The sequence below is a fragment of the Ochotona curzoniae genome, unplaced genomic scaffold (genome assembly GCF_017591425.1).
Source record: "Ochotona curzoniae isolate NIBS_2020 unplaced genomic scaffold, NIBS_Ocur_1.0 scaffold_2587, whole genome shotgun sequence".
Lineage (NCBI taxonomy): Eukaryota > Metazoa > Chordata > Mammalia > Lagomorpha > Ochotonidae > Ochotona > Ochotona curzoniae.
Genome location: NW_024467096.1, coordinates 12,686,375 through 12,710,305, shown reverse-complemented (window position 1 = coordinate 12,710,305; position 23,931 = coordinate 12,686,375). Strand labels below are relative to the sequence as shown.

The 23,931-nt window shown below is 38.5% G+C and overlaps 1 protein-coding gene across 2 annotated transcripts in view; it reads left to right on the top strand.

Annotated features, from left to right (window-relative positions):
- Window positions 1–23,931, top strand: part of LOC121171399 (LIM domain containing preferred translocation partner in lipoma) — a 694,421-nt gene that overhangs the window by 159,767 nt on the left and 510,723 nt on the right. Inside the window, exon 3 of one of the 2 annotated variants that reach the window (XM_041003127.1) lies at window positions 20,268–20,307. The exons of the other annotated variant lie outside the window; for it this stretch is intronic. The gene's annotated coding sequence lies outside the window, so the exon portion shown is untranslated. The remainder of the gene's footprint in view (window positions 1–20,267; window positions 20,308–23,931) is intronic. 2 annotated transcript variants of the gene reach the window in all.

The following is a 23,931-nucleotide window of genomic DNA, read 5'->3' as shown; positions in this document are numbered from 1 at the left end:
CATTTTGATTTTGCCTGAAACATTTTGAGATTTGAATGTGGTTATAGGTTTCTTGGAAGACCACAGAGGTGGAATGCCTTTTTCCTTCTTCCCTTCTGGAGAGTACATGATTTTGATGTGACTTATTTTGTTTTTTATTTTGGTCAAAGACCAGCATCTAGGACATTTTAAGGACCAACTGTATTGTTCCAGAGCACATGGACACCAGTATTGTTGGTTAGGACTTGCATACCCTGTTAGGGCTTGCTATCAACACACCCTTCTGTCTAAACACTGTGGCTGCCCTGAAGGGAAGTTGAGTCATAGAGCTAGATTTGTATAATATTATCTAGAAACAATAAAGGTATTTGGGCCTGCCTCAATAAAATAAATCTCCAACTGAAAAGGATATGAGGGATTCTAGGCAGGAGTTAGAGAGGGGCCTTCCCACTCGTACCCTTGATGTTTGGCAGTGATTCTTCCCCTGGATAAATGTGAATTAACAGATGGCAGACACTTCACCAGTCAGGTAAAAACATTGCTGCTTCTGTGACAGAGAACAGAATAATGGAGAGTGCTGTAAGGAGAACTTTTTGCTTTTGACAAAGGCACAGAATTTCCCTTATCCTTCACCAAAACCAGAACATGAGGAGAAGAGAATTTGTTGCCTCTTTTGTTCAGTAGTTGATACATTGATGAATTGCACATTTAATCAGACATTCAGTTACTCTGTGCTGATCTCTCAGGAGGTACAGAGGGGATGGGAAGAGTAAGTGTTGTTGACTAAAGATAGAAAAGGAAACTTAGTTAAAGCTCTGGAGGTTTGAAGGTAGAGGCTCAAGTTGTGAATGATAGGTTATAAGTAGAAAGGGTATTCCCATGGGTAGTGTACATGTATTAGTCAGCTATGCATTACTACAATGAAATAATTACCACTGGTTTTATAAAGTGAAGCAGTTTTGTTAGCCAATAGATTCAGAGATTCAACGGCATAGTGCCTGTACCAGTTTAGTTCTCTTCTGAATTCCTTTGTGGATGGTAGTTAGTAACTGGAAAAGTGGGATTGCATGTAAGGATAAGCCATTGTATCTTAAATTGGGAGCAGAGAGAGGCTGTTACTTGGTTGCTCCTATTTGGTTTCCTTCATCACAAAAGTGATTTTGCTCTGAAAATATACTGGGAGATGAAGGCTGAGGCAACGTTGGAGATGTGCTGTCCAGTAAGAAGTCATTGGTTATATGGTGTTGTTGAAAAGCTGAATGTGGCTAGCGTCATACTTTGAAAGAATAATATTTTGGATATATTTATAATTTATTTTTGCTATTTTAATTTATGAGTTTATTTAGTGCGATGCAGGGAGGCACAAAGAGATGTAGCTAGCAATACATAGAAAATCAGGGACAGGAGAGCAAGCTCCCAACCACTGGTTCACTTTCCCCAAATCCTGCACCATTTGGGGGTTTGGTCCTGCTGAAGTAGGAAGTCAGGAATTCAGTGCAGGTCTCAGGCTTGGATGCTCAGGCTCTGTTGAGAGCAGAGACATGAGCAATCACTGCTGCCTCCGAGGATGCAGATCAGCAGGAAGCTGGAATGCAAGTGAAGCCAGTTCTTGAAAGTAGGCATTCTAATACAAAGCACAGGAATCTCAATTGGTTTAAGATACTAAGCAAAACTCCCGCTTCTATTTTACTATTACTTTTAATTATGGCTACTAGAACATTTGAAATTGTGTATGTGACTCATTTCTGTTGGAAACTGATGGGTTAGTGCTTGGGAAGAATATGAAGCACACTAAATTAACCTTGTAGTCTCCTTTGAGTTCTAATAATATTGGCATTAAAAGAAAAAGCTCCAATTTTCATTAAAACAATCTGATTCAGAGGATTTGGCTCATTGCATATTATTGCTTGGACTGGAAGAGAATCTGACATTTGGTATTTTCATAATTGAGAACATAACTTGCTGACTTAAAAAAATTACAACATTTTGTGCTTGGCCTTAGGTACCAGACTTTGAGCTCTTTGACAATACGGATTTGTTTTTTTTCTTTCTCTTTCAGGCTTCCATTCCCCCTCCAAACCACAAGATGGGACATAGGAGGTGGTGAACTGGAATTTGCTGAAAGACAAAATGACTTTAATAGAAGGAAAAAAAAAAAACTTGGTGAAGCTACTATGTGTTTATGGATAGAGAAGAGGCATAACCACCTTAAAGGCAGCCCATTTTCTTAAATAAGCTACCCACAGTAAAGTACATTGATCTAAGTGGTTTATTTACCTTTTGATTTAATTTCCATTCTCATCAGGTATTTTTGTCAGCTCAGCTTACCATCTTTTCAAAATGCATGACCCCACAATTTTTGTCAATAAGGAGAGACAGAATACTATGCTATTTACGCAAATTAATTCTTACCTTCATTCAGATATTACATGTAAGTGCCTGTAGGCTGGATTATTCGCTTTCTCTTTGGTCCGATCCTTTCTAAGATCTGTATTATAATGGAGGATGTGGGCACAGAGAAGGATGAGGTGAAGCTTGGGCTAGATTAGCTTCTCATGAGGTTATTTTCTTATCTCAAACACCTCAATCAGCTGGAGCCTCTGTGAATGCATGAGAGGCAGAGCTTCACTGTTCCATGATGTTGTCTCTCCTGGCTCATTCTTCTTCGGTGCTTGCCCTGGCCTTGGGTGAGGCAGCAGGCTTTGTCGTGTTATTTTATTAAAAATGACAGCATTTCTTGGCAAATTCAAGCATCTCTGTGATTCCATATTAGCTTGGGGCAGACTTAGACGTAGTATAGTCAAGAATGGGTTGCCTTGGCCTGTAGCAAGCAATGTAGAAAGTTTTGTTATTCACTACGTACATACAGCTTCATTTTAAATCATATTGGAAGGCTTGATTCTCCTGCAGAGAGTAACAGTAGAATGTGAGTGCCTTTGGAAATCTATAGGGCAGCTAGAGTAATAGGGAAAAGGGTTGACCTTCATGTCAGAAGACATATGTTTACCTCTTGGTTCTGCCAAAGTATTCCACTCAAGAAAAAGTCAGATATCATCTCTGCATTAATCTTTCCTCTGTCCAACTTGAACAGTATCTATTTCACAGGTTTGTTGTATGTTAATGTATGCACAATATCCATCTCAGGGCCCAGCCAGCACTTAGTGTTGATAAATGCCAAATGAATTGATTTTCTTACATTTGACTTGTGATTTTCTGGCGGTAGACTGTTTTTACTTTAGAGGTGTGGGAGAAGGGCATTGGAGTGATTATGTGGTAAAACCCACTTTAATTCTAGCTGTGAGAAAAAGAGCAGTGAAAATGTGGTAAGCAATTGCATCTAAAAAGCTTGGACTGAAAGCACTTGATGGATTTGTGCTGGCTTCCCGGTAGACTCATGTCTGTACTGCCCACATAGTACAATTAATAGTTATTACTCGAGAAGGAACAAATAAAAAATAAGAGAGCGGGCATAAAAACATCCTTTCATCTTCTTGAACACTGTCCTCTTTGTCAGGTCTGTGGAGCCATACCTGTGAATCATCTTGGGAAAGCACAGTGTGGGTGACTAGAAGGAAGATCTTGTGGCTCATTTCTTAACCCACTTCCTGGGGTGGGGAAATGTCTATACTCATTTTTCTTATCTACTGATGCCTTGTCAATATCTATTACTGTTCACCATGCATCTTCACAAATAAGGGCCTCTTTTTCACATCTCTGTTCTAAACATATCACTGTGTTGAGAGCCTGGAGCATTCTGGAGAGAAAACTTTGTAAAGCAAAAGCACCCTGGAGCACAGAGGGTCCGTGTTGAGATTTGGGAAAGCACTGCTTCAGAAGTGCAGGGTTGGGGCCATTAAGGGTGCAGTGAATGGCCTGTGAAGCAATGAAGGTTGTGTTTATTGAATGTAGATGTAGAATGTGTCATGATTCAGCTACAGATGTCCACAGGACCTTGGGTACTTCACTTCACTTTTGCCAGTTACACTCTTGAAATTTTGTTAGAAGAGAATGCCACCTTGGAGGATGAATGCTCCCATTAAGTCTTGTACTTTACAGGTTCAACTTCTCAGGTAAAATGGAAGTAGAAGGTCAGAGTTTAGAGTCTGTTATTGGATTTGCATCCAGTTCAGGCAGGAGTGATTTTGGTAAAGCCACCTGATGTTTTTGGGAAATAATGTGCCATTTTAAAAATAGGAATAGGGTTAGTGTCATTTGGAGATGTTTCATTTGCCTGGCATAGAAGAAACTCTCAATAAATGATAAGTATTATTGTTATTGTGTACTCTATGTTCAGTTTCCTTGACCCTTTCACATAGTAAGACTGTGACTATATGAAATATTAATTATAAAAGGGCTGTACTCTAAATAGAAACTATCTGGTTCTTTTTATATAGTGGGCAATGCCATTAAGGAAAGTAACACCATATTCTTTTGACTTTTCCCTTTTAGATGATTTGCTCTTTATTCTCAAGGAGTTGATTATTTGTAATATTTTTTTCTAATCTTTATTGCTGTTGTTGTGTACCTATTGCTATGCCAGGCCAAACTCTCTTCAGATCCTGCTTGACTGGTGTCCCACACCCTTTTAGAGTCTTGGTTTTCCAAGTGTGAATGATAGAGTAGCAGTAATGTCTGGGAGCTTGTTAGAGACACATGATTAAAAAACCCTTCCAAATCTGTAATATCATGGGACACTAGGTCTAGCCTAGTTGAAGGACCAATGTCTTAGCTACCCACCTAGTTCAGAGTGCATGGTTGGCCAGGGTGCATGTATTCTTCTTCTAGAACATTTCACAATTCTGATTATCTGATTTGCATTTTGAATTCGCCTCAATCCATGTTGCCATCCATTACCCTGTTTGGGCCCGTAGAGTCTCACATGGTCTTCATATTTTTCTGCTTTTTCCATTGTATCCCTTCTCCATATTTCATAAGGATATCCAAGAACCTGTTGATTAGATCATATTACACCCTACACTCAAAATTTTTTACTGTGGTAATTATAAACAGTACACACACCTCATAGCCTACTATTGTGAGGTAAATTTTTGTCCTCTTCTTTCTCCTACAACTCACTACTATGCTCAATGAGCAATGGAGACACTTATTGTATTTGTTCCTACCTGAAATTCTTTTGATTCTATACTAAGCTGGTTTAGAGTTATCATTCCAAGCTCACTCAAATGTCATCTCTTTACAGCGCACGTTCTTAATCGTTAGCTAAAGTAGCATACCTCCCCCTCTCCATCATTTTCTCCCATTATCTTGTTTTATATTCTACATACCACTTAAGGTTCTCTGCAAGCACGATTAGTGTGATTATATACATTGTAGGCTGTTTTGGTGAGTGATATCTCAGTTATAGTAATAATGGTAAAGATTTGTTGAGCATTTGCCATATGCTAGGTGTTATGCATAGTAAATGAAATACTTAAAGGATCATTTCATCTAGATTAGTTAATTCTCTTATTCTTTCGAATGATTTATTTATTCAAGTTTTTGTCTTTTTGTCTTAAGTGTTATCTCTTGGAGGGCAAGGGGCTATGTGTGAATTTTTTTTAAGACTTATTTATTTTTGTTGGAAAAACAGATCTACAGAGAGAAGGAAAGACAGAAAGATCTTCTGTCTGCTGATTCACTTCTTAAGTGGCTGCAACAACTGGAACTGAGTTGATTTGCAGCCAGGAGTGAAGAGCTTACTCCTGGTCTCCCATTGTAGGTGCTGGGTCCCAAGGCTTTTGGCCATATTTCACTGATCTCACACGCCACATGCAGGGAGCTAGAAGGAAAGTGGAGCAGTGGGCAGGAAGTGGTGCCCATATAGGATCCTGGTGCAAGCCAAGCGAGGACTTTAAAAGGCAGCTAGGTCACTGCACTAGGCCCTATGTCTGATCTTTTAAAACTATATCCCCAAAATGTAAAAGATACAACTCTATAGGAATCATTTCTTAGGAATTATTTGTTTCAGAAATGAATGGGTCTTCTCGGCTTATCATCTGGAACAGTTCTACATGGAAAAAGAAGACTGACTTTCATCTTCTCTTCCAGATATGTCCTTTGAGAAAATAACAGTTGGTTTTTCTTTTTTTGAGTCTCAGAGGGAAGCAAGTGTGAGAATTTGATTTAGAATTATATATATATATTTTTTTGCTAGTGGTCCTAGGTCCAGATGTAGATGCTGGGATTCTTCTGACTATTTTGAGAGAGAGGTTTTTGAGTGGCACCTTAATGAGAAGAAGCCTTTCTCAAGCTTCAGATTGATGCTTGGTGTTGGAAATACCAGACCTCTCCACTCGTACGTTCCTTGTGCGCACATCAGCAATGTGCGTATGTGAGTCTTTGATTATTATGGACTCAGCCGGCAGTAACCATGGTGAGTAGACCTATCACACAGCATTTTTCTGAGTCAGTTTAAAATGCTGACAATTAAATATACCGTACTCTTTTAAGCAACCCATCAGTCTCCCTTGTTGTCATGGTGACCGGAGTATATTTAGAAATGTGACAAGTACACTGAGTTCAATTGCACTTTTGCCAAAACATAGTTTTGCAGCTAAAATTAAATTTCCTGATTGAAGATCCAAGTACTGTTCAGGGGGCATGATCATTTCTATACATTTTTCTGGAAATATAGCTTACATCATTCTATTAATTTGGCAGTTAAAGTCTTATTAGGTTAGTCAAGAATTGACACTTGAAGTCCTTGTACTTAAAGTTGATGAAATAAAAGCGAAATAAAGGCAGTATTTCCATTCATATTAGAAGCAAAATTGGGCCTCAACAATGTAACCAATTGAGAAATAATTCCTTTATATACCTACAAAGTATTTGTAGGTAACAGTGCACAGATCTACACAGCATTCTGTTTCTAACTTATGGGAGTTTGTCAAAGGGCTCTTCCTCTTACTTTAGCTAGTAATGTGTTCTTCCTAACATACGACCATCTGTTTTCTTCTGATCTGACCTCAGTTTGATAAGCATTTTTAATTATCTCCTATCTCATTCCTTTTGGATTTCAAATGAAGTAAAGAGATCTAATAATGAATTGTTCTCTCTGCCCAAACAAAAGTGAAAAAAATCTCCCTTGCTTCATTAAGAACCTGGTTTGCATCCTTTGTTCCTTGTCACTCTCTGTCCTATTAACATAGAACTGAGAAAGATGTTGATGTGAAGTGATTGCTCACTTGACCACAGAGTTAAGGAGCTTGCACAGTGTTGGGTCATGTAAACAACCCTGATTCCGTTCTGCCCAATGACTTGATTCTACTGCTATTAATATAAGGAACGAGTACTCCTGGACACATTTTTTGTTTGTTTATTGTGTTTTTTTTTTCAATCTAACACAGTGTGTCAACAATTGGGATAGATTGAGCTTATGAGAAGGTGTATTAGGCTGCTTTATATTTTTCAAGAACCTTGCAAATGGTGTGTGTGTGTGTGTGTGTGTGTGTGTGTAAAATAAGAGTTACTGATTGTTTATGTTAAATGTTGTACATAGTAAGCTTTTTAATGTTTGTGTTTCCTTGGATTGACACAACAGTTTTATAGAGTAGATTTCATTGTTCTTGCTTTACATTAAAGAGGCAGATATGGAGAGACTTTTGTATCTTGGCAGTGAGTATACCATGAATAGTTGTAACGTATGCATTCTTATCCAGATAATCTGTTGTCAAGTCTTTGTTCCATGAAACCCACACAATGAATATGTTTAAAATAATGAATGGCCTACTTCATGATGAGATCTTGTAGATGGTTCTGTGTTTCCAGGGGCTCCCTGAAACGATATTTTCAGAAAGATAAACAGATATCAGGATCTAAAAGAACAGCTGAATTACTCTTGATTTTTCCCATGGCTTAGAGCCAGATGAGAATAGCTCTGGGTAGGGAGAGTCTAAATCCCACTTAGTGTAATGGATCTATCTCTGGGCTCCTTCAGCTCTTCAAAGTGAGCTTTTGTTCATATGGGTTAAATCTAATGATATTATATTGCAAACTAAAACTGAGAAATAAAAATGAAAAACACTTATGTAACTATTAACACTATACTTTCCAAAAAAAAAAACCTATGTATTGTGAGAAAATGGATATCAGTGTTTGGACTTTCCATTATTGTGATACATTGTTTTGGGTCAGGTTTATGAAAAAAATTAGTCTTATTAAGATACATAGTTAGAAAAGAAAGGAATAAGGAGAAAATTGAAGATTGTCTTCATTGTTATTACACCAAAATTTGATATTCTGACACTTGCAAAAACTTGATACATTCCTAAATCGTTATTTCCAGCATGAAATCTGAAATAATATTAGTGAGATTTTTATACTTAATTAAAATCCATTGGTTCAGTTCTCACTGTTGATGGATTATGCCTTCTTCCCTGGCATTTTGTAATGTCATGTATTGGTGGTTTGGAAAATATGGGTCTGTTGATTGACACCCACTTTCAATTTATAATACACTTCATTCTATATTGTAACAGGTCATTATTATTTATATCATTTATTTCCCCCAAAAAGAACATTAAAATTAGATATGAAGTACACAGTAATGTCTGTACAGTTTTAACTTTTATTATTAGCAACAAATATTGTTGATTATTTTTCTTGAAAAAATGGATTTCCTTGATTTATTTTGAGTAAATGTCTGCCAAAATTTAAGTTTAAAGAGCCATGGCTTGTCAGTTACTGTTTCAAATAAGAATGATAATTAGCAAAGAGCAGTGAGTTAACTGCTGTTACTCCAACAATCACACAAGTGTTTTTCCTGGAGACAACTATCGTGCTGTGACAATTGGCAGAAATGCTTCACAGGTATTTGCCATTTCTTCACACAGCTTATTAAAAGGATGTGTACCAAAATGTTTAGCTGACTTAAAAATTAGCAGATTTTAATGCTGTAAAGAGTCTTATGTGAAATTATTTCCTCACCTAGGTTTGCTGTATGTGTCTTGTGGTGACAAAAAGAATGCCTGTTGATAGAGTTGGAACCACTGTCTCAATTTGTGTTAAAACTCAGTTTTACCCACTGTTCTTTTTGTAAATAACACAGTGAAATGTTTCATTTTTTTCTTAGTCTTGATATGAAAGTGAGTTTGAACATGTGAACTCCTGGAAAGATCTAGGTGATTCATACATGCTCTAGATGCATGTGTATCATTCATTAAGAATCATAATGGGATCCTGGGTATTAATCCTTTGTCAGTTGCATAATTTGCAATCCCATTCTGTTGGTAGTCTGTTTATAGTCTTTACCTTTGCTGTTGAGGAACAGTATTTGATAGTTATCGAACTCTTTACGTAATAGAGTGTCAAGACTGATATTGGGAAATGAAAGTATCCTGTTGTAAATATTTAAAGGAGAGAGAGAGAGAGAGAGAAAGAAAGAAGGAGGAGGTGGGGTGGGAAATAAAAGTATGCTCCTAAATCTGTATTGTGAAATATGCAGGATTTGTTCCACTGTATATAAATAAAAAGTTAAAATATGAGAGAATATGGAGACAATTCAGTGTTTTATGATGTGATGATTTTATAGGTTTATGTGCTATGGTTGGATGTCTCTGTGCATGTGTATATTATGGAATAATCAAGTTTGTATAATTTATCCACTACTTCAACCATTTCTTTTTTGTTTTGTGGCTTAGCATTTAAAACCTTCTCTTCTAGTTATTTTGATATAAAATGCATTTTTTGAGGTGTAAGTGCATTATGTCATAGATGACTTTTGACTCTAGTTGGTCCTACTCTGCAATGGAATGTCAGGTCCTTTTCTAACCATAACTGGAGTCCATGGATGTCTCTCCTTGTCCCCACTCATCCTCCAGCCTCTGGTGGCCATTATTTCATTTTCTACCTCAATGGGCTTCTCTTGTTTATATTCTTTATATGAGTGCTATTATGTGGTATTTGACTTTCCGTGTCTGCTGTATTTCATTTGAAGTAATATCCTCTCAGTCCATCCATGTTGTTACAGATGAAAGCATCATTTTTTTTAAGTTGACCAATAAGTATTCAATTATATTTATGTATTGTGTGTGTTTTGTGTATATAAGTGTATAGAATTTTGTAAAACAGGTGAGCAGGAAGAGATTTGTTCAAGGTGGATGATTCAAGAATAGTTCTAGGAAAAAATCCAGTTTGTCAATTTCTCTTCCTTTTGATTTCCTGTTTCAGTTTCAGATATTTCATGTAACCTAACTTCTTTCTCAAAGAGTGTGATGACAAGTATATATAATAATTAACTTTTGTTCATTAAAAGTCATAGGAAACAAAACTGTGCACACTGTTATGACCTTGTATATAATTCTTTTTCACTAGCCTCCCTCTGCTTATTATTCTCTATTAAAATTCATACTTCTTACTCTTCCTTCTACCCCCTCTTACCAGCTTTTGTTTCCTGCATGAGGGAGGTTGCCCAAAGGAAACTGCTCTGAATGCTGCTTCTGAATACAGAAATACTTTATGCAATTGCTTTTGTTCAGTAAAAACGGGTCAGATTGAAATTGTGATGAAAAATAATAATAAACCAGTAGATTTGACCTTATGCTGCGCTTGTGGATTAGCTTTTCCTGAAATTCTAGAGCTCTGGTTGATTACTGTTGTTTGTTCCCATAAAGCTGATGTTTCCTGCCCTTACTCTTGCCTTTGAACAGTTTAGTTTTGTTTTTCCTTCTCTAGATTTCTAGCTTTGGTCTTCTCCAGCCATTTTTTTCCTAGCGTCACAAGTTCATCGAAAAGGTGCTGATTTTAAACTCTAACAGTGGTTGCTTTCTGTCTCCTTGTCTAAGCTTTCCAAGACTGGAAAATGCCTCATGATGAGTGATCTCTAGGAGCTCTGTGAGTGGATTGCATTAATATTACTCAGGAATCTTTTATGTAAAAGTCATTCTTCAGTCTTAAATACCTAGAGATCAAAGCTCCCACGGTTGGGCTGTGAAACCCCTTAAACAGATTTTCAGTGCCCATCTTTTAATGGATACTATCTCCCCTCCCAGATTTGCCCCGCAACTTCTACAACAAATAGCCATGTAATCTTTACACACTTTCATCTTTTTGAGGGACAATTTGTGATATTGCCATACAACATCATTTTGAAAGTTCTTTGTATTGCTGTGAAACAAGATTTCCCACCGTTTCGCCTGTGTATTACTAAATTTGCGTATTTTCGAAAGTGTGTTTTGGCTATACATGACATATCCTCAGATATTCAAAAATAGCTTTAATTATACCCCCCCTTCATACCTCGCATGGCTTCTCTTCAATCAGACTTCTATTTGCCTCCTACATACATGAAATACTTTTGATGCTTATAGTCTAAGTTCTTGCTAATTCATTTCTTTAAATTTTCATAATGCTAACTCCTTTAAGTCTTTTTCTCTTCTCTTGTATGTGTCGAAAATTTGAAGTATATATTTTAGAACCATGCATATTACGTGTGTATTTGATTGTTTTGCCTTGTCTTTCAAACCTTGGTTTCTTAAAATGTGAAGTAGATATGCTAATGACTTCCAAGAATACTCTTGAGGATTGCAGTATATAAAATGCTTCACTCAGTTACTGAAATATAGTGTGTTTAATAAATACTATCTTTGCTTTAATTATTTTTCTTTATTCATTAATAAAAAGTTGCAGGTTAACATGATATTCCATGCATTTCATTGAGTGTAGCACAATATTTCAGGAGATATGTTCTGCATAAACAAATTGTATCAGGGAGTTAACCTTTCCACTACTCTTCAGTAGGTTACCTTACCCTCCAGTGCAAGACCAGAAGGCATGACCTTTCCCTGTATGTGTTTTCATTCCCACTACACTATCTACACTTCACCTTATCTAACTTCTGGGAATCATTATTCCAGTAAAATAATAATCATTGTTTTTATATATGTGTTGGGTAATGTTTTGTTAACTCTTCATATGAGAGGAAACATTCAGCATCTGACTTTTGTATCTGTTTTATTTCACTTGAACCGATGATGACCAATTCTGTAAGCTTAGATGCAGGTGTCAGGGTTTCTGTTCTTTGAAGATAGATAGCTTGCCTTTCTGCATGACTCCAATTAGAACTCCTACTATGTAAGTAACAAAAAACAACTTACAACGAGCCCAAATCCTTTTTTCTTTTTTAAAGAAAGACCAACCGCATGCTCAGATTTGGTTGTTTTCTTTGTATGATCTAGTGTTATGATCCATATGGTAGTATTGATGCTATTCTCCTGTCCCAAATGTATGGATGCAACATTTTCCTTTTTTCATTTCAATTTGGAATCCTGAGAATCAACACAATAACTCACTTTGGGAACCTAAATTTTACACTAATGTGTGTTATTTCCAATTAGCACTAGCTGTGTACACATGAAAGTAATCTTATGCTGCTAGGTTGCCTTTTAGAATATTTCTCTATCATTTCATTTACTTCTGGGGTTTCTTGAGTGCTTACCGCAGTTTCTTATAGATATTAGCCTAAAATTTGGCAGTGACTCAATATAGAAGATTTTTAAAGAATTTATTCCTCTATCCTAAAAGTGATGATGCCATAATGTCTGCTTTTATTGAGATCAGAAGACCAAATCTGATTATAATGAGATATACAGGAAGGAGTTCCTTTATTACAGATGATTTCTGCTAGTATAAACATTATTACACCTCACTGAGTTGCGGTAGGAAGTCATTTATCTAGGTGAAAACACAAGGTATACAGCTGTCAATAATTATAAATACAGAATGTAAAGTTTGAGTGACCAGATTTCTTGCTATTCCAATCCAGTTTAACTTCACTAATTCATTCTCATCCATCTCCCCAAACTGTATCTGAGGTTGCTCCCTGTCTTTGTATTTACTCCAATGTCCTGCTGGCAAGTGGTGTATACTCAGTGAGAGCTGGTTGGTAGAATTTTAACTTATTGTTCTGATATGTTTTTGTAAGTGTGGGGATTCTTCTTTCTCCCTCCTGTTTCTCTTTCTTTATTTTTACCTCCCACCATTTCTCCCCATATTATTACAGTAGTGTAGTCAGTTACTGACAGTTATAAGTTTAGCATTGTGCTGTTAAAGTGTATCATGACATTTTAGGTATAGGCAAATATAAAATATCTAGTATGCTGTCAAGGTGTATGTAACTGTTTCGTTAGGAATTCTTTTATTTGAGAGTAGAGATGTTTACTTCAACATATCTTCATTTCTTGGTATGCTGGTCTCCATTGTTCATCTATGAGAATATATATAAATACAAACACACATATACACACATATAAATATATACATGCTCACCTATATTTCTATGTATTTTGTTTGAGTTTGTCTTATATCAGGGAGAACACATGATATTTGTCCTTTGGGGGTCGGAGTTTTTTCTTTTTTATGGTTGAGTAGTAGTTCCTAGAGTAGATTTGCCATGGTTTATTGGATTTTTTTAATGGGCTTGTATTGTACAAAGAAGACTGAATCCATATTTCAATCTGGCATTTTTAAGAATTATTTTACTTTATCGATTTACAGAGAGAGATAGAGATAGACACTCCTTTCACTTTCTGCTTCACCTTCCAAATGGCCACAGTGGCAGATGCTGTGCCAGTCTGAAACCATGAGCCTGGAGCTTCTTCTGTGTCTCCCTCATGGGTGCAAGGGCCCAAGCACTTATGCCCTATTCCAGGGCTTTACCAGACACATGGAAATCAGAATGAATGAGAAGTGGGATAACTGGGACTCAGTCCATGAATATATTAAACAAACTTAATTGGTTTCACTTTCTACACACCTGGTCTATATAGTAAAAATTAATATTATGTTGCCCATCACTCCTAAGGCCATAATAAAAAGAACAATGTGAATTTAAATCAGTTGCAAGAGAAACTGATGCTACAAAAACACATGTTAACCTTTAGATGCTTGAAGCTTCCGCTAGTGTAACAGATCATGCTGTTTTATAGTAAATATTTTTTAATAAGTAGAAGGAGTAACTCCCAAGGTGATGATTGAAATAAATAATAGTACTGTGTGCTTAAAAAGTAGGTATGGTCAATACATAAGTCAACACTATGGTATTATCAAGTTGTATGCACTGGGTATAATTGCATGTACTCTCCTTTTATGTAACTGGTGGTACAGTGAGTTTGTTTACACTAGCATCATTGCAGATGAGACATGTTCACTATAACATCACTAGCTGGTAAGAATTTTTCTGCCCCATTACAGTATAATGAGACCATTGTTCTATATGTGGTCTGTTGTTGATCAAAGCCTCATTATGCAATGTGACTGTACCAGTCTTCTAAAATTCTAGTGCTGCAGATTTAATTTTTACTCAGTATTCTTTTATTTTCAAGATTTATTCTTATTGGAAAATCAGATATACAGAGGGGAAGAGAGACCGAGAGGAAGATCTTCCATCCACTGGTTCACTTCGCAAGTGGCTGCAACGGCCAGAACTGAACTGATCTGAACCTAGGAGCCAGGAACTTCTTTTGGGTGTTCCATGCGGATGCAGGGCCCCAAGGCTTTGGGCCATCCTCATTTGTTTTCCAAGGCCACAAGCAGGGAGCTGAATGGAAAGTGGAGCTGCAGGTATTAAAACCTGTGCCCATATAGGATCCCAGTGTGTGTAAGGCGAGGACCTTAGTGGTTAGGCTCCCATGCTGGGCCCTAGTCAATATTCTTAAAAATTGTCTTTGAAATTCTCAATTGTGAGCTCCATTGATAGGACTCTTAGAAATATCACATTAAAGTTTAGCATTACCTTTAGGCCAAAGTAATTTACTTTTTAAAAATCTGATTAATTTCAACACAATCAGCCAGGGTGTCACAGGATTTCAGTGCCTCTGATCAATGCTGACAGGTGAGGAAATTAAAATCAGGAAGGGGAGCAATTAAATACTGGCAAACATTACTTTAATGAGACAACCAAATCATTCATAAGCTTTGGAATAGGCTCTGTTCTTGATAAGTATTTTATCATGGCAGATGAGAAGGTGCAATTTAAAGTTTATTTCAACTGCAATTAATTTGGTGATTGGAATGGAGGGCATTCCATGATTGTTATTAATGAGTACCTTTTGACCAAGTCTAACATTTTAGTTGCTTCTAAGGACATACCTCCATGTTTAAAATTTTAACATTGTTTAAGTCCACTAAATATTAATAGATAATCCTTCCACCACTCCCATTGCTGTTATATTTAATTTCAAGAAATGCACAAAATGTAGGCACGGTGATTTTTAGTCCTTTTGTAGTAGTTTTGAAAAAATTAATTTATAAAAAAGTGGAAAGCCAAAATTTATAATTCATGTAAGTTCTAATAAAAGATTTGCAAATTATAGTAGAGATAAAAGCCCAAATCTTCAGTTCTCTTCCAGTATTTTTCTTTTTCTTTCTTATAACACCTAGCACATCAGGGCTGAGTGTTCTATTTTACTACTGAGTATGTTTAGAAAGCTCTGTGGGATTCGCTCATTTATACTATGGCTGTTACTCAATACGAGGTATTATAAGGCATTTGTGAACATGTCTCATACTACTCTCGTGTAACGTCAGTTCATACTGTTAGGATCATCATCCTGAGGGTAAGTTGCTTCCAGTTTATCTTGTGGTTCATGTTAGTAAGTGCCAAGGTTGCAATAACTTGGGAAAGTCCATGAACAGAACCCTTCCCCTGCTCTTCTCATTTTCCATGTCCTTCTATTCCTTTTTTCTATTTCCACAGTGCATGTCTATTTTCTTGTTTCTCTGTTTTTTCTCATCTCCCTGTGTTTTGCTTTTTCTAAATTACAGTAGAAATTATTAATAGCCTTAGAGTAATCCCAGCGAGCTTTGGTGAATCTTCCTTTGCATGGTTAATAATAAGTTGAAGTTTTCCAAGTTTGAGGTTTATTATACAGATTTCTTTAATTTCAGGTGAAATGGCTTCTGGAGTTGAGAACCTTTTTCTTGGGAGAGGATGAATGGTTTGACAAGTGTGTAGGCATGTGAGATTCTGTCCACTGTTGTAAAATGCAGAGACAGCCAAGAACAACTGGATTCATGATGAAGTTGCTACTGTGGGGTTTGTCAGATGTCCCAGATGTCTTTGTGCATGGATGAAGACTACATTGTGCTATGAAATACCCAGGAGTTACTGAAGACACATGATAATCAAATCCTGGAAGAGAACTGGGAACCTTTGTTGCTAGAAGGCTTAACATGAGGCTTAGTAATGGAGGAACCTGGGTGAAATCTCACTGGTCCAGGCTGCAGTTGTGTCTTTGGCTTGTGTCTCACTATTCCACTGAGCTGCTGTGTCTCTGAGGCATCCCTGGGGAAACTTGAACAAGTGTTCATGATAGCCGTACCTTGAACACACTTTCTGCTTCAGCTTAGCAACTTGCCACTCTGATCAACCCATAGATATGAACTCTTCTACCTCCTCTTTCACTTGTGAGTGAAGTAAGTTATCATTCAACAACTGTGTCCACAATTGAATTTCCTTTAATGTACTATTATTTCTGTTCATTATGTTGCATTGCTGTCTTTGAATAATGGGCTCTAATTATGAAGCTACAGCATGTAGCTCTAATGGTGCTTCCTAGTTTTCATGTCTGGATATATGCTCCTTGCTAACTGTGTGATCTTTAAATTGTGGTTTCTGGATTTATAAAACTGGCATAATAGGGTTTCATTAGTGTTGCAATGTGAATGATTTGAGCTGTAATGGTCCTATCATATTTCTAGTTACAAAACAAATAATATTAAAAGAGGGTTAATGTTTTGATTTTGAAAGCAGATAATGACTTCTTGTTGGGCATCTAGTTCAAACATGTTCTTTTCTTAATCTGATTTGGGTCCTTTATGAAAACAGTATATTTCACTAAACTTGTTAGAGGTCTTGTATTTCTCCATGAATATATCAATGAAAAAAATTCCTTTTATATTTGAAGTCTGATTTGAAGCTGTTTGTCTTCTCTAAAATTTTCATCTAAAGTTATGGCTCTTGCATTTTAGCATTTGGGGTAGGAATTTGATTTTTAATTTTGTCACCTTGTCTTTCAAAACAAGAGTTTGTGTGTGTGTGTGTTGTTGTTGTTAATTGAGTTTTGTGGGATGGCTATTTCTTTCATTTATGTTCCCTAATTTTAAAACACCATATTGCCTCTTATCATATAGCTATGATAATCCTCTATGGATCTTGAATTTTCTTTGCCTTTCCACAAGCCTTGGAGATAAAGTTAATGAGTTGTTTAGCCATGTGTTGTCCAGCTTAATAATTTAGGGGACACTGTTGGAAAATAAAGAGCACTAGATCAGCATACAGAGCACTGGATCCCAAACGTACCCTCTGCTACATCCTATGTTGTGTAATTTGGGCAATGTTACTCTCTTTGTAACCATGGATGGGGTCCTGTCTGACAGGGCTGGGTACCAGTACCTGTCTAGGTGGTGGAACAGTGGATGGGTCACACTCTGCAGGATCAAGACAATAACCGGCACACAAGAAAACCAGGTCTGGCGGTAGATTCTCTGGGGGAAGTGTTGGCCCAACCCTATGGAAATACAAGTCCCACAGGATAGCTCGCGAGCTGGGGTAGCAATGGGCTGAGCTAGGTGTGACCATGGAACCTGCCATCACTTACATGTAAAAGAACCGACAACAGTTTGGGCAGGTCAAGGCAGCAGTACCCAAAAGTGCATCCTAAAATAGGGTGTGGGATGGATCAAGCTGCAACTGGAAGGGATGCGGACCAGGCAGGGCTGAACAAGCCTCAACTCACAAGGAAGAACAGAAATCAGGATGGAGCACAGGTCATGCTGAGCTAGGCTCTAACACTGACTGGTCTGCATGAGCCAGGGATACTAGGCCACAGCATCAAAGACGAAGGCTGAGACAGGTGAGGGCCTGAGTCATATGGTTCAGAGCAACCACTGGCATGCGCGTAATCTAGGACTTGGAATAAGCTTGATGGGGAGCTGTGGGAGTATACCCTTGCTGGGTTGGGGTTCCCATGGGAGAGGGTGGGGGCCAGAGTGGGAGCTGCGTTCTGGTCTGGATACGGTTGCAATCTCCCTTGGCACAAGTGTGGACTAGGGCTGTGTGTACCTGACTGGGCTAGATGCCAGCACCATCTGGTGCTCTGGAAAACCTGGTTAGATGTAGGATGGACTAAGCTAGGTCTCTGCCCTTATTGAGCCATGTGTGAGCAATGTCTGGGTATGGACAAGCCTTGACTGGGCTGAAATATTCAACAGTAAGAACCAGAATGGATTGAAGGGCAGCAAGGAGGGCTGGCTCATGGACACACCAGTAGGCACAAGCTCTGGCATAGGGAGAGGTTCTGATGGAGGAGCTTGGGAAACTCCTCTGTCCCTGCTGGTGAGTGCAAGAACCACGATAGGGAGCAACCCAGACCAGGCCAGAGAAAGATACCCACCAGCATACATTTGGCATAGCTCAGGGGCAGACCATGCTGAAGCCACCCACTGGTGATACTGAGCACCAAAAGAGTGTGGGTTGGGCCAGGTTTGGTTATGACATAAACCGGTGTATATTACAGAATGCCAAGGCGAGGTAAGCCGTACCAAATGTGGCTGCAATGCCCAAACAGCACACATGAGAACCAGGGAGGGAGGGGGCAAAGCCGGCAGGGGAATTTGGGCTCCCCTGCTGGACAACCACTCCCACTGAAGAGCATGAGTTGGGATGGGGCAGACCAGACCAGGTAGGGCCACAATGCCTGTGGGCCTCATGTGAACTAGATCAGGGAAATGCCAGGTTGGGCTGACTGTTCCGACTGGTGCGAGCAAAAATTAGAGTGGGTGAGGGTTGGTGGGGTTTTGCTACAGCATCAGCTGGCAGAAGCTGGCACTGGGGACTAAATCTGTCAAGTTAAACTCTAGAACCACCTGGAGAATGCATAATCGGGGATTGGAAGTGGCCTAGTATGGAAATAGTGGGTACCTCCTTCTTGGGTTATCACTCCCACTGGAGAGCATGAAAACCAGGGCAGGGGCAGGGGTGGCTAGAAAGAAAGGCCTCTGTCAGTCTGTATGTGGGTTAGATTGTAGGTGCGTTGAATTGAACTAGGCTTCAGCGTCCATGGGCTTGTACGAGAGCTAAATGGGATGTAGGACAGACTAAACAAACAAGTCTGCAGTACATGATGGCATGCATGGAAATAAGGGTAGGGGGCAGACCTGATGGGGGTTATGGGGGGGTTTCTCCAACTAGGCTGCAGCTCCCACTGGTTTGTATGAGGGCTGAGTATGAAGTGGGCAGGATCGGGCTGGACTGCAACACCCATTAGTTCACATGGAAGACAGGACTGGAAGCAGGACTGACCCAGCAATTGCAACAACCAGCATATGCATAAGCTGATTGAGGCAACAAACGGTGCTGGATCCTGTACTGGCAGGCACACACAAGAATCAGGTCTGGGATCACCTCAGACGAAATTTCTTTGGAGATTCCTCCAACTGACCTGCTGATCTCAGAACCCCAACCATGAAGAAATTATATCAGCCAGGATTCTGAATAGATTTCATTGTGCTTGGAATGACAAGTTTGGTGACAATTCAGAACTGTTGAACTATTAAAACTGCTTGAGCAGGACCCTTGGAGCATGCCTCACAGCGGGGACCTAGGATAGGTGGGAGGCTGGGTGGGGTTTCTCCCTTTGTTTCTCCCCTGACCTCAGATACAAGGAAAGAATGATATTAGTGTGGAAAAAAAGTATGTGTTTCTAAGTACTTGACAACAAATGGGGAGTACAAGATATTGATCTTCTACCTACTGGTTCAGTCCCCCAAATGTTCCCCATAGCTGGGTGGAAGCTAGAAACCAGAAACTCAGTCTGGTTGTCCCTTAGTGGTAGCTGAAGCCCAAGTCTTGAGCCATTACCTGCTGCTTCCCAGCACTAGCAGGAAGCTGAACTCAGAGGCAGCACTGGGACTAGGATCCAGGCATTTTGAAATAAGATGTAGGTTTCGCAACTGCTGTGCCAAGTGCCTGTCTACACTTAACCTGTTCTGAACCTCAGCTTCCATGTTTATAAAATAAAGGCAGCCTTACCCGGTTTACTTGGTAATTATGGGAGAGGTATCCATTACTTTCTCATCCTTCCTTTCCCTCTGTGGGCTTCTGTTTCTGTGATCTACAAAGTGAATCAACACCTCTCTTCTTGTTTCTTTGACGATTTTGGTGGAGTACAGTGAAATAATGAATTTGGATATGTTTTGTGAAACAAGAAACTGGAATACAGAGGATGAAGCTGTGGTTATTAATGGAAACAGGTTCAGTACTTAGTGGTAATGTTTTTCTGTTTTCTTTGCAGACGCTAGCCCTGCAGTTGGTGTAAGAGCCAGCCATTTGAGGTAAGAGGATGGACATCTGTGTGACTGTGGATTGCCAGGAGACATCAGAATCAATAATATTAAAGACTGATTTTACTCCTAACAAAAGAGATGCAAAGGGTCTTCATTAGCAACAAAACATATAAAATGGCCAAAGTGAGAGCTGCCCTTCTCTTAGGTATTTGCAGTCTAATTTTCTGTTTTAATTCCTAGTTTGTAAGTTTTAGTACCAAGTTTAGGCACAAGCATCTAGGCAACATGGAAGGTTCACATTGAACAAATATGTTATGAATTTTGGTGTTTTTACCCATTGTTTTATTGTTTCCTTGGCTAGTATGTGCCAGCAGGCTTTCTGCCTGCTACCTTCAACCACACTACACTACCCCTGTTTCCAAACTCTGAAGGGGCCAAAGATGACTGGAGGTGTCAGTCATTTTGCCTTGTTTCCAAATCCATCAACTAAAAGTTTATAATCCTAGCAGGTAGCAGCAGCAACAACAAAACAACTGTAAAATCACAGAAATGAGTTAGAGCTTTTTAAAACCTGGCACCCTTTATGTCTTCACTCCATGATCCTGGGGACTGATATGAAGGCTGTAAGCCCTGGCTGAAGTGTGCATCTGTCTTGACTTTTCCATGAGAATGGGAGAGAGTGAAAAGAACCATTTTTTAATGGGTTTTATAAATGTAAAAATTTTCAAAATGTAGAGGATTTCTTTTGAAGCTCATCTGCTAATATCTGGATCTCCTAGTGAGCTTTCCCATGTTGTATGTAATCTTTTAGAGGTCTCAGTCAAAAAGAAGAAAAGTGATTACTATGGTATTCCTAAATGCAGGGCCTTCAGGGCCTCGTAGAGTCATCACTTTATTATCATCTGATATTATTTAAGGTACTGTAAACACTTATTTGACTGAACATTTTCATCTTTTGGTGTATTTATAATACTGAACTGCAGACATCAGTGATGTATCAAAGATTTCTGAAAACACTTCAGTTGGTTGAAATTGTTGCACATTTGGCAGACTTATTAGTTTTGGACTGAATAGAAATTATGATATTACATTAATACAATTTTCAAATCTAATACTGACTATGTATGTGAAATAACACAAATTCTTGGAAGAAATTATTAAAAAGCAGTAAGCATGTTTTCTGCCGTTCAGTAACTCTCCAGTTCATGAAATGATCCTGCAAAAAAGTTTCTAATGTGTTATTTTCATGAGGAATGCAAATATCAGAAAAGAATGTCTCATGTACCCTTCCTGTCGTCATTTTGACAACATGTGAAGCAGAGCATTGTTTGCCATGTAACTGCAGTTAATTGTATTAACCTTGCCCCAGATGCTGATCATTAAATATCAATACAACAACTTTGGAAACATGGTTAGCGATGTCCTCCTTTCCCACAAAAACTACTGGGAATGGACAAAGAGGATTTTTAAATAAGACTTAAAAGGTAACAAAAAATGCTCTTGTGAAGATAAATTCTATGCATCCATCTATCTGTAACTCTGTATGTCTTTATCTTGCTCATTTGGAGGTAGGGGTTGATGGGAAGGGAAAGAGCACCTTCTTAATTAGCCTTTGAAAGATGGCAAAATAAAGTTTCTGTGGGCATGCTGTAGACATTTCAAATAGTCTTGTATTAATAATCTGCATTAGTGCAGTAATGAAGAAAGAATAGCAGTTTAAATAAATAATTAGTCCTGACAGTAGAGATGTCAACAGGTACCCACTTAATGAGCATAATCATTGTTTTTCTCTGCTTTCAATGTGGCTCCACTGACTGTGGTGTGTTCCCTGTCCCGTTTCAAGACCAAAGCTATTTAAAGCTGTACTTCATGGAATCTGAAAGGGTATACTCTGTTTACTATTTAGAGCTGATACCTCATGTTCTTGAATAAGCAAGATCTGTATTTGAACAAGAACAGGCTTCTGGCCTCTGTATACTGTTGATTATTCCTGTTTTCCACAGGGTGATTCATTAGCCTGGATGAAGAATACCCAATTAATTCTGTGGGACTTGTCTGTATTGCCAGAGTCAATTGTTTATTGTAATTTGATGGAAACAGGCCTCGTTTGCCTTAAATATAATTAAACAAGTATTGGTTTTTGAGTGAAAGTGGAAGCTGTAGTTAGAAATGAAATTACTTCCCTAGTTACCTAGATAGATTCTTCTTGTCATTGGAAGTAAAGCTATGTGCTGTGTGTGCTTATGAGTCAGAAACCATGATAATCTGACCCAAGCTCTAATGTGAACTGGCTGTGATACCCTGGGCACTTCACCTACCTCCCTGCCTGAGGTCCACTTGGGCATCTACCAACAAAGCTGTAACACGTGATCCTGGTATTACTTAAGGATAAATTATTTAAATCTGATTTTCTTTTTCTCCTTCCTGTTGCTATGTTTGCAAAATCACAGCAATGTCCTTTAGCAATCATTGAGATTGCATATGGAAAATAATCATTCTGTTTAGCTTTTACTTCTTTCACATTTCAGAAGAACAGTGAGTGATTTGAATGATATATACACTATGATTCGGTGTTTATACATTGGTGTCCTATTCCCCAAGACATACAATGTATAGCTATGGTGGGAGAAGTAATTCCATCTTCCTTCATTGTATAAATTTGCTCCATCATCTGTGATTCCTATTATGGCATCTGGTTAATTTACCCACTGTCAGCATTATTTTTTAACGACTTTTTTTTTCATTGAGAGGTAGAATTATAGAGGGAGGGAGGGAGCGAGTGACAGAGATCTTCCATTACCTGGCTCGTTCTGCAAGTCGCTTCTATAGCCACGACTTGGTCAGGCTAAAGGCAGGAGCCAGGAGTTTCATCCTTGTCTCCCATGTGGGAGGCAGGGATCCAAACAGTCGGTCATTTTCCAGTGCTTTCCCCAGGCTAGTAGCCAGGAGCTGGATTGGAAATGAAACAGACAAGTACAGGCACTGTTGTTCATGTGGCAGTCTGGTATCGCAGAAAGCGGCCTAACCCTGTGTGCATTACAATGTCAGTCCCCTCAGCATACGCTGTTTTTAAGAGATGGATTGCTCTTTTGTTATGACTTTGCAGGATGAATCGTTGGAAATGCAAAGAAATATCTAAATATCAAAGCCAGAGAGGACTTGAAAAATTAATTTGCTGGGATTTCTTCTTTTGGAGATAGATATTTTGGGGACAGAGAATGAGTCTACTTTGTATAGGTGTTAAGTGGCTATTCCCAGACTAGAATTCTGTATTCTAACTCTATAGTTTCATAATTGTTTTAATAGAAAAATCTTTCTGTAAATTAACCATTCTCTTCCCTATAGTTAAAAGGCCATTGACTTTCAGGAAAAACAAACAAACAAACAAAAACACAACCCCCCCCCCAAAACTGATCCCTGTGTCCACACAAGTCTGTGAAATATCCTTAACATTGTATGGGTTCTGGGCATCTTTGTTAGTTCCAAGGGATAGTGGCACGTGGGGTTGTGCCTGTCCTCCGCCTTTTGTGTGTAGCAGGAGGCATCCCTTTGCTGTCCATCCTGAAAGAGTTTACGTGATCCTGACTTTCTCCTCCAGCCTCTTGCCCTTTTGTGATCCAATGAATTACGGGAAACTGAGGATGAGCTTAATTTCCTATTTATTGCACAATG